Raw genomic sequence first — 9,922 nt, forward strand, 5'->3', positions numbered from 1 at the left:
GAAGGATCATCTGTTCCTTGTGGTGTGCTTTGAATCAGGCCTGTGCTGCTCAGGCTGGGTTGCTACACCCTTAGGCATGGAATTTTGGGGTTTGGGGAGCAGCCCAGGTAATCAGTGGGATTAACTATGGAGTAAGTGTGAGCATGACCCAGGGATGGACAGATCATGAGGTGTGGACAGCAGGGAATGGTTCCAGGTGCTCATCACAGGGTGTGCTGAAGCTAAAACCTCACCTGCTCTTATCAATGATGTTACAAAGACAGGCAGAGAGAGGTGGAGTTGTTCATCATAGAGCAGGGAAGGCTCTGGGGAGACCTTATAGAGCCTTCCAGTACTTAAAGGGAGCTCATAAAAAAGAGGAAGAGGGACTTTTTACACAAGCAGACAGTGATGGGACAAGGGAGAACGTTTTTTAAATAAAGGAGGGGAGACTGAGATTAGGTGGTAGGAGGAGATACTTTACTCAGAGAGTGTTCTGACACTGGCACAGGATGGCTGCCCCATCCCTGGAAGTGTCCAAGGCCAGGTTGGATGGGACTTGGAGCAACCTGGGATAGTGGGAGATATCCCTGCCCATGGCAGGGGGTGGAGTGAGATGGTCTTTAAGGTCCCTTCCAACCCAAACCATTCTGTGATCCTGTGCTAAACCCTGCAGGAACACACCTTTCTGCTCTGACATCAAGCAGAGTCTGGCCATTTCCACCTCCCAAAGGAAATATTACACAGTTCACTCTAGTGAAGCAAGTGTCCCCAAGGAGGGTATCCAAGCATTGAAGAAATGACCCATTTTGTGCTCACCCCACCCTCAAAGAGCCAGACTGATTATTTGCATGGCTGCCCTACCTGGAGCATCCTGCAGAGACCAGGTCTCCAGGGTGCTGATGTCTGTGCAAATCCAGATCAAGAGACACCCCAAAGGGTTTTGGTTGTTCCCCTGGGAAGCTCAGCACTCCCCTGCCTTCCTGCTGGTGCTGTGAGGGGTTTGTGTGTCAGAGGAACTGAAGAGAAGGAGGCAGTGGAGGCACATTATTATCTTTTCATGGCAAATTCCTAGATGAAAGAAAAAAAAAATAAAGTTTATGTCTCATTCTGTATTCTTTTCATTTTGAGTTTTGAGAAAGAAGAAATTATTCATGTCTCCAGTTCCTCCCTTCTCTCTCTCTCTCGTTTCTCTGTTTCTCTTCCTCTGTGTCAAAGATGAGAATATAAAGCGATGGATGGCAAATGTTTATAGGGAAGAGGAGACTTATTCTCTCCAGGTTTTTGAGTCTTTTCAACTCTATAGCTCTAAATAATGCCAGAAACTGTGTAAAAAATGGCAACTTGAAAGGGAAAAAGTGAAGTGTTGAGACACTTCGGTGCAGAGAGAGAAAAGAAATCAATTCTTGGGCATTTCTTGCTTTAATGCATTCAGTGTTATGAAGGGGTCAAAGAAAAAAAACACAACAAAGAAACACGAAGCTCTTGATTGAGAGTTTGAATTGCTGAGGGAAGTCAAGAAATCAGATTTTTCTAACCTCTAGAATGGGAACAGTGCATTTGTTTTGCAACGTGAGTTTAGACTGCTTTTCAAATATTCAAAATAAGACATTTAACTATATTTTCTCTTGATCTTTGGAGCTGTGAATGTTTCCAGTGGAATTACTGACTCCCCAGAAAAGCCCTGGGTGTCTGAGGTGTTTTGGCAGAAACATCCTCACAATTTGGGGAGTTTTTGTGGCTGTTTTTTACTTGAGCCAGGGAAGGGGACAGTCCTGGGACAGAGCCAGGTGCCCTCTGGCCCTGCTGAAGCTCCAGTGGGGAAGCTGGGACTTGCCAACCTTGGTGATGGTGGCAGGGGGGACTTTCCATAGGCTGAAGCTCATTTTGCCCATTGTCAGGCAATTAGTGTGACTTGCTCTGGGCTTTATTAATCCATTCTCACTTTGCAGGCTGCTTCTCCCCTAGAGAGGGCAGCAAAGCCGTGGTCCTTCCCAAGGCTCACTCCGGCCGAGATGATACGAGGAACTCCCAGGAGATGCATTTTGAGGGTGGAAAAGGCCTTCAAGTCCGTCCTGTCCCACCTTTTCCCTTTGATAATTTTAGAAGCTGAAAGAGCCTCTCCACGTGCCACTTCCAGAGTATTGACAGGGAAACTGGAGGAGTACCTGGGGCCTTTTTTCCTCTGTATCCCACGTTTTCATTCGGGTGAGTGGGAGACGGGACGAGCTTTCTGAAGGGTAGGACTGCTCAAAAGACCAGCCACAATTAAAGCAGTCAAATAAAGCTCTAATTATAAAAACTCCCCTGCATAACTACAGAAATATTTTGTGTAAATTGCTAGAGAAAAAATTTAGTATAAACTGTGCTGCAAGCCAATAAATCTCCTTGCAGCGTAGTGCTTCCGGAGACGGTTTCTGGTGTTCTGACAGTCTGTGCTCTCCAGAAAAAGAAAAAAAAAGTTCAATATGTTCTGAAATGCCTTTATCCTGTTTCTCTCCTAACTTCCCTCAAGCCATTCTGTCTCCTGGAGGAATCCCAAATCCCTGGGACTTCTTCCAGCCTTCGTTTTGATTGTGGGAGTTACAAGCTCCTAATCAGGAAACAGAAATGATTGCATGTTCTGAGTGCCCCGGTGGGATGGAGAGAGGCAGCCTGACTTTTGACATCCAGCTACCAGATTCCTGCTGCCAGCACTGCACGGAGTGCAGAGGGATGTTGCATGGAGCTGGCTGAGGTGGAGATGGCTCTATCCAGCCAGCTCTCCTTGCTCTCTCACCATCAGGTGTAGGGCACATCCAAGGCTCCTGGTAATCCCCTGGGAACCAAAGTGCAGGTTTGAATCCGGGATGGAGGGAGCCATATTTCCCAGATTTGGCTACAATGAGGCACAAGCAGCCTGTGGGTGATCAGGAGGGAATCCAGAGGGGAACTGTAGTGACAGGACAAGGGATGATGGCTTCAAGCTGAGAGAGAGTAGGTTTAGATTAGATGTTATGAAAAAATCCTTCCCTGTGAGGGTGGGGAGGCCCTGGCACAGGTTGCCCAGAGAAGCTGTGGCTGCCCCATCCCTGGAAGTGTCCAAGGCCAGGCTGGAAGGGGCTTGGAGCAACCTGGGCTAGTGGAAGGTGTCCCTGCCCATGGCAGGGGGCGGAACGAGATGAGCTTTAAGGTCCCTTCCAGTGCAAACAATTCTGTCATTCTATGATTCCATAAATGCCATTTCTGCCTGGCTATTTCTCACAGACCAACAGGCCTGATAGATTTTCTGCTGCTTGTCACTAATAGGGGTCATTTTTAAAGCCCCCCTTTGTCAGGAGCCACAGGAGGGGCTGAGGATCTGACAAACCCCACCGTGGAGCAGCTGCCTGGCTGAGGGGTATCCCAGTGGCACAGGCACTGTGGGCAGGGATGCTCAACCATGGGACAGGGGGGGTGTAAGAGGAGGATGAGGACACATCAAACTCCAGACGAATCCCTAGGACAGATGGATCCTCACTCTCCCTCTGCCTTCCCTTCGCCAGCTCCATGGGAGATGGATGGCCCAGGGCACACACAGCTCTCCTGGCTTTGCAGAAGACTCTGACCTTTGGTCTGTATCCCATCTAAAGTAACTGTCATTTTATAGTCATAACTATCTCCTGTGACCGAAAATTCATCTGGAAAGCAATGAAATGTACATTAATTACATATTGAAGAGCAGTAAAAGTGTTACACTTTCCCACAGACTTGCAGTGCAAGTGGCTTCATTCATCATAAAATTTTAATGGGATTACAGGTTGAGGAATTGCATTTTGCCTCCGTGACTGAGTGCTGGCAGTGACTTCAGGCAGCTCCAGGTGCCCAACCTGGCTGACCTTAAAAGAGGGACAGCCCAGCAGCATCTCCTGGTCCTTTCTCCTGTCTCTGGGTGAGGCTTCCTGATGGATACTCAGCCTTTTTGCTGCCTTGCAGCCATGATGGGAGCACAAACACAGGGAGGAAAGCAAACCAGGGTGTTGGCAGGAGCCACAGAGGTGCTGAGGTGGAGAGGCTGAGCCCTGCTGGAGTCACTGAGCTGCACAAATACCTGCAAACGAGCTCACCAGTATCATCTGCAAAAACACCCACCCACTCAGTTCTGCATTATTCGACCTCTGTCCCCACAATAATAATGGCAGAGCAACAGAAAGCTCTCTAATGTGCTTGCAGTGTAATAAAGTAACCCCACTAGGAATAAAATCTACAGCAATTACTGTGCAAGGTATTATGCTGATTTATCAAATTGCAGTTGAAAGTCAAGAAGAGTTGAGGATACAGTGATAAAACATCTGATCTCAGCCCCGACTCTAAATTACCCTTCTGGCCAGCACAGTATTTCATCCAGAGCAATTGTTATTCCTCTCATCTTCTTCAAAAATCATGGTTCAAACTGATAATTTTGCACTCTTTGCGTGTTGGAGTCAGTACTTTGCCTGTGCTGTGTGATTCCCAGCCAGGGGGATGGTTCTGTATTTTGGACCTGGACTCACAAATCTCCCACTACAGGGTGGAATGGAAGCAAACTGACTGTGGTTCCTCCATGCAAGACACAGGCCTTCTTTTGGGCTCTTTTGCCCTCAGAAAGATGGCAAAGGTGCATCATGCCATGTCTGCTTGGTGGGCAGAACCCTTCCATCCCCTGAGGGCAGCGGTGGGCAGAGGCAGGGGGAGCACAGGGGGCCCTGCCAGTGAGACTCACACCCCGAGCACCTCGACCCCTTGCACCACGCAGGGAGGAGCCCACCTGGAGTGATGTGTACAGCTCTGGGGCCTCCAACATAAGAAGGTCATGGAAGTGTTGGAGCAAGGCCAGACCAGGCCACCAAGGGGCTCAGGGGACTCGAGCACCTCCCCTCTGCAGACAGGCTGGGAAAGTTGGGGCTCTTCAGCCTGGAGAAGAGAAGGTTGTGTGGAGACCTCACAGCACTTTTTGGTATCTCAAGAGACCTACAAGGAAACCGGAGAGGGACCCTTCCTCAGGAGCTCTAGTGATAGGACAAAGGGGAATGGGTTCAAACTGAAAGAGGGTACATTTAGATCAGATACTAGGAAGAAATTCTTCCCTGTGAGGGTGGGGAGGCCCTGGCACAGGTTGCCCAGAGAAGCTGTGGCTGCCCCATCCCTGGAAGTGTCCAAGGCCAAGTTGGACAGGGCTTGGAGCAACCTGGGCTAGTGGAAGGTGTCCCTGCCTATGTCAGGAGGCTGGAATGAGGTGAAATTTAAGGTCCCTTCCAAGCCAAACCATTCTATGATTCTGTGATCCCATGCCTGCATCCATGGGCTGGGTCATGGCACAGGTGGGAGTGTGTGATGGTAGCCACAACTCTGGTGAAGCACAGGCACATCTGGGTGATGAGCTGTAGGTGCTGCACAGCCAGTGCTGGGTCCAACATCCAACCTCTTTGCCTGGTTGCACAGCACTGGGGGTCCTGCTGTCCCCTGTGTGTGGGGGCTGTGCCAAGAGCTGGGGCCCAGTGCTGCAGCACATTTCCACCACCACGGAGTCGTTCCATGTCTGACCACTCTGCTCCCAGCAGGAGCACAGTGAGGACTGCTGCTCTCACCACAGCATTCCCAACCCCTACAGGACCTTTGGGAACGTGGACACTTGCCAAGGTGCAAATTGCCCTCGGTAGGGACCAGGACCTCGCCGGGGCTGGCACAAGGCTGCTGTTCCTCGCACGTGCTGCAGCTGTCAGGGACCCAGGATTTATCAAATGAAGTCCTTTCCTTTGATCCCTCTTGCGTAAACCCCTCAATATTGCTTGTCAGGGCTGTTTTCCCTTCCATTCCATCATCCTGATAATAATAACACAGATGTAACAAAGACAAAGCTTCCTCCCAGCGCTGCCGAGGCCGTGGGCACAGCTCAGGGTGGTGCCTGAGGAGAAACCACAAGTCAGGAGCGGGCCCTTTCCACACCCTGGCTATGCAGGAGGCTGTGTCCTGGTGGGGTGGTGGGATGCTGGTGGTATCCCTCTTTCTGTGGGAGCCAGGCATGGCTGTCTGGAGTCACCCATCCCACCTGCCTGGGGCTGCGCTCCAAGGGTTAAACACCACCGGGATCCCGCTGATGAGGTTTGTTAAACTCCCCATTACATCCTGCAGCGCTGCTAATTATGTCTTCATAAACCAAAGTCAATTAGCCAGGTCTCTCCCTGCTCCTGCCTCTTAACATCCCTCTCCATCATTAGCCTGATCCCTGGGAATGCCTGCCTTGGTCCTGCCCCTTCCCCTGCCCTGTGAGTCCCCGGCCCCAAAGTTGTTCCAAGGGCTTTTGAGGATCTAACTGGTGCTCTTTGACTAAAATTGGAAGCTGCACAGCTCATCCTGCTCCAGAACACGACCTCTGCCATTGCAACAGCTGGGGCAGGTGGAGAGGAGGTGGGGGGGGAGCCAACATCCTTCTTCAAATATGGAAAAAATTACCGCAACAAGGAAAGCAATAAATTCTTCCCTATGTTCAAAAGCGAGGGATTTGCTTTGTAGGGAGAGAGATTTAGGTTATCTGCCTGGAATTTAAAGGTTTTTAAAGGGACTTTAGGCACACAGGCAGGGTTCAGGAAGAGATGACCCTGCCCTGAGGCTTCTTGAGACCCGGCTACTGCATTTTCTATTAATGTTAATTATAGACCAAGGTTCAGGGCAAGGGGAGGCTCCCCCAGTCATGTCATTGGTGCCCAGCCCAGGGCTCTGGTGCTGACCCTTGGGGGGCTGAACCCATTGATGGAGACTGGATGAACCCCTTCATTACTTGAAGGGGGCCTGTAAAAACGATGAAGAACAACTAATTACAATGCCAGATAGTGACAGGACAAGGGGGACTGGCTTCAAACTGAAAGAGCAGAAATTTAGACTATATGTTAGGAAGAAATCCTTCCCTGTGAGGGTGGGGAGGCCCTGGCACAGGTTGCCCAGAGAAGCTGTGGCTGCCCCATCCCTGGAAGTGTCCAAGGCCAGGTTGGATGGGGCTTGGAGCAACCTGGGCTAGTGGAAGGTGTCCCTGCCCGTGACAGGGGGTTGAAACTGGATGATCTTTAAGGTCCCTTCCAACCTAAACCATTCTGGGATTCTATGATTTTGTGAGCCAGCTGTGATGGTGGATGGGAGGCTCAGCTCCCAGTTGCTTCCCTGGAGCAACTCCAGGTCCATGACAATTAGCTAACAGCTGGAATGCCATTTAAGCACAGCTGCCATCATGCAAATTTAGAGATTAGGAGTGATTGAAGTGGTCTGGAATGCCTCACAATTTCTTACTAAAGCTTCAGGCTCTCTAAGAGCCAACTGCCCTTCATTCCTCAGGTGGCTCCCACATCACCAAGGATGAAAGTGGGTCCTTGCTCCTTGCTGGCCACCAGCCCTTTGCAGAGAAGCAGAGGGAGCAGAGCAGCCTTGCAGAAATGTGGGTGGATGGCCAGAAAGTTGTTAAAAATGTGGCTATTGCTCTGCACAGTTAATCCTAAACTGGCAAGGTCACCTTTCAATGGCTCCCTGCACTGTGGTCCCACAAATAGAGGAGACTTTCTCTGTGGAGGCTTCCAAGGTGCTCCAAATCCACTGTCACAGCGACCCAAAGGTGACACAGCTGGGGCACAGGGTCAGGACATAGCTGGGCATCATGGATGGCACCTTCCTCCAGAAAGGACAAACCACAGGGACCTGGAGCAAAGCAACACTTCCAGAGATGGTTCCTTCCAGACCTTCTCCCAGGGCTAGAAACCTCTTCCCTGTGATTTCAGAGCCTCAAGGCCACTTACCTGCCACACACAAAATATTAACATCCCAGAAACTCTCCCTGGAGTAAGTCCTATCTCCTCACTGTGATAACTCAAGGAAGGTTTTCATCTTAATGTTCTATTTTCTCCCCCTTATTTTAATAATTGCATATTTGGAAGAAATCTCCTGGCTCTGATATTGCAGGGTAATTATCTCCTCAGCACAAGCTCACTAAGCTGGGCTGCCAATGCCATTGCTCATGCTGCTCCCTAGGAAGGTTTTTTATGCATTTTATTTTTATTTTCAAATGCCTCAAGATTGCAGAGATAAAAGGGGAGCTTCATGCTGGCCAGTGACAAGGCAGAGTCCCACACCTAAAGGTTCATCCAGAACCCTGCCCAGCTCCACAGTATGGTTGCAGGAGCAGCTTGTGACCTACCTGGATACCTCCAAGCCTCTGTGGGGTCCTGAAGCTCCAGGGATTTGCCATGGTGCTGTTATCTCCACCCCTCCTGGCATCCAGGGTGGTCTGCTGGGGGCTGCTTGGCCCAAACCCACCATACCCCAAACCCTCCCTCTATCTCAGAAGGTTTTCCTCCCTGCCCCAATGCAGGGTGGGCAATTCTGGGTGGAATTTGGGGTGTCTGACGTGCCAGCAGGGTGTGTAGGATGAGGTGTCAACCAGAGGGTGCAGCAGGACAACTCCCACAACGTGTTCCTTGCCCTGCCCAGTGGCCTGTGGGGCAGCAAGAGCTGGGGCTTGGTGTTTTGGTGGACTTCAATGGGCATTCCTTGGCAGGAAGGTTTTACAGCACATGTGAGACCATGAGGTGATCAAAACGACCATGTTTTGTTCAAATTCTTGGAGCAGTGCTGCAGGTCAGGTTGGATGAGGCTTGGAGCAACCTGGTCTAGTGGAAGGTGTCCCTGCCCATGACAGGAGGTGGAACTGGATGAGCTTTAAGGTCCCTTCCAACCCAAACCCTTCTGTGACACCATATGATGAGACTCCTACAGCCAAGTTGTGTCTACAAATGGGCTTAAAATGGTACATTAATTAAAAGTTTTCCTCCAGGCAGGCGGCCCAGGGGGGTGAACTTTCACATCATGCTGTTTTTCACACCACTTGAATTTTCCATCCCTGCTACAGAAGGTTGGAAATGCCAGTTCCATCCTTACACCATGGGAATTTTCCATCCTTTTCGTGTCCTTCTCATCCAAGGAAACACTGGAATCGAGTCAACAGAGCTGGGGCAGGTGAGAATGTGATGAGAGAGGAGGGAGGGATGGAATAACTGAGGAGGACAAGGCAGGGATCTCGCTGGCCAGGACACTTTCAGGGTGTCCCCCAGAATAAGGAGAGACTGCTTCAGCTCTACTTTTCATATGTTTTATTATAAAGAAAGGTAAGATAAGCATTGTGAACCGAATGTGCCAGGTGCTGCCAAAGCAGCGCCCTCAAACAAAATAGAAAATAAAATAAAAAAAAAGAACCCCAAAAATGCACCTTATGAGAAACTGTAATTATGCTCTCTAATTTTTCATAAATAGACAAAAATCATTGTCAGCAATTTTTAAATAGATGGACATATGGCCGAAAAAAAATAATAATGCCATACAACATGGATATAAATTGTCCATTTCTTGCTGTACAAATAATAGAAACAAGTTTGGCAGGCTTTTTTTGTTGGTTTTTTTTATACACATCTCCCTTCTATGTATAACTAAAAAATGTGCTACAATTAATATAAAATGCTTTTACTATAAAGTAAACTACTAATTTCTTTCACAAAAAAATCTTAAAGATGTCTTTAGCACAGCTCTAAAACACTTAGTAAACTACTTACAACTATCCAACAAATTATATTTTCATGATCTTTTTCACATTTTTCTGCTCGTATTTTGCCTTCTGCTCTCTCCCCCCACCTACCTAGGAATAGTTTTTATTTATTTTTTGTAATTTTTTTTTTTTTTTTTTGCCAGACCATCCAAGGCCTTTGCATGTACAATATTCACACAAACTTCACATTTTCTTGCACAAAGTTTAGTGCTGTTAGCAAGTCAAAAGAGTGCATCCTCCTACTGAGCTGGCCTAATGCTGTAGGACACCAGACCTGGGCTTATGCTGCGTCTAAAAGCAGTTCACTAGGAAAATAGTCTGTAGCTAAGCTGATGGCAAGCAGAAAAACGGTGTCCTCCGTTAATT

Source organism: Manacus vitellinus, unplaced genomic scaffold (genome assembly GCF_001715985.3).
Source record: "Manacus vitellinus isolate BGI_N305 unplaced genomic scaffold, ASM171598v3 scaffold_85_pilon, whole genome shotgun sequence".
NCBI lineage: Eukaryota > Metazoa > Chordata > Aves > Passeriformes > Pipridae > Manacus > Manacus vitellinus.